The 1,759-nt window shown below is 43.4% G+C and overlaps 1 pseudogene; it reads left to right on the forward strand.

The window, feature by feature from the left end:
- The first annotated feature begins 364 nt into the window (after window positions 1-364).
- LOC148723002 (uncharacterized) lies at window positions 365-1,066 on the forward strand (annotated as a pseudogene).
- Window positions 1,067-1,759: the final 693 nt, after the last annotated feature.

Below are 1,759 nucleotides of genomic sequence, written 5' to 3' on the forward strand. Positions count from 1 at the left end.
ACTTCCGCAGGGTGTCGACTTTTGCGCCAGGCTCTATACGGTATGCATGAACCCGGTTTCGTGGATGTTGAAAGCGACTGAAGGCTACAGATTATCTAAGTCGATCAGACTGGTTGTAACTCATCTTATGTATATAGATGATTTAAAGGTCTTTGCAGCGTCAAGAGAGTAGCTAAGGAGCGTTATGGTTGTTGTGAGAGGAGCGATGAAGGACAAAGGACTTGAGTGGAACGAAAGAAAGTGCTCAGTGGCCCATGTGAAAAGAGGGACATTGGAATCGAAGGAGACAGTGAGTGTTTGGGACGGCGAGAGGGAGGTTGTCAAGAGTTTGGGTGAGGGGTCCTATTACAAGTTCTTTGGAGTTATGGAAAGCACTAAACAAATTGATAATCTCAGTCTCCAGATCACAGGCAAGACTTTTTTACAACGTTTATCCTTGATATGGACTAGCCCGCTCTCAGACTACAACAAGGTGCAGGCTTCCAATCAGTTTGTGATGCCGGTGCTAAGCTACTTGATGCACACCCAGTGCTGGCCCATAGCGGAACTCAAGAGGCTGGACAGAAAAGCAAGAACGGTTATCGTTGAGAATGGGGGTAAGCACCCTCTTGGGTCTACGGTCCTAGTATATCTACCGAGGGGGCTTGGGGGCCGTGGGCTGAACAGTTTTGAACGAGAGGACAAGCAAGTTAAGGTTAAGGCTGCAGTACTCTGTACTAATGAAGATCCCGCTATGGAGGTAGTAAGGCGGTTTGAGGAGAGATCAGAAGAGATGGGCCGGCGATCAATGGTGAACGATGCCAAGAAATATGCATCTGAGTTTGGGCTCAACTTATCTCTGGTGCATCCCCAACCATTGGTCACATGTGTAGCGAACGATTTCGAAGCCCCTGTGAAGAAGATTGGGATATGATTGAAGACTGCTGCCAAGGAAAGAGATGTTGAGGAACTGAAAGCAGAGGGATGGAAAAAGACAGGGAATCGCACGAGTGAGGATGTGAAGTGCCGCATATGTAGTAATGTGCAGGGAAGACGAACAAGTACGCCCCGCTGCGGTACGAATTAAGAAGGAGATACCCAGAGTACAAGATTGAGCAGCATAACATCATAATAGATGCATTTGGAGGGAGTTCGCGAACGGTCAAGGAAAGGATACGCCAACTGGTTGGAAGAGGTCGATGTCACTAAGTGCTAAGGAACATTCAGAAAGCTGTAGTCTCTAGCTCCCTTGACATTGACAGGACTTTCAAGGTCCTATCGGACTAAGTTCTTCCAACGACGTTAGTTTTAAGTATAGGTTTTAAACATTTATCTCCATTTTAGGGTCTATAGGTATACCATTTTAGAACTCTTAGGTTTATTTGTGTCTGAACTTTTATTGTCCTATAGGACTAAGTTCCTTGACGAAGCTAGGTTCAAGCGTGGTTTTAATAGGTTGATCGAACATTTATTTCCTTTTAGGGTCTAGGGGCACACAATTTTTTCAAAGTTTAGCTTTTATCTATGTAGTAGTGACTATTCAATAGGCTACGCCTTTGGCTCCGTGTATTAATTTTATTTGTAATCTGAAGCATTCAGAAGTGTGTACTGCATAATAATAATAATAATAATAATAATAATAATGAACAAAAAAAAACAAGGAAAAAAAAAACAAACAAACAAGCAAACACACTACTTTTATTTTCTCAGAAGAATTAAGGTTTGGGCTGATGGAAAAGTTGAAGCCAGACTACAAACGACATGTACGTGGGTTTAGCCG

This window comes from Stylophora pistillata, chromosome 9 (genome assembly GCF_964205215.1).
Source record: "Stylophora pistillata chromosome 9, jaStyPist1.2, whole genome shotgun sequence".
In the NCBI taxonomy this organism is placed as follows: domain Eukaryota; kingdom Metazoa; phylum Cnidaria; class Anthozoa; order Scleractinia; family Pocilloporidae; genus Stylophora; species Stylophora pistillata.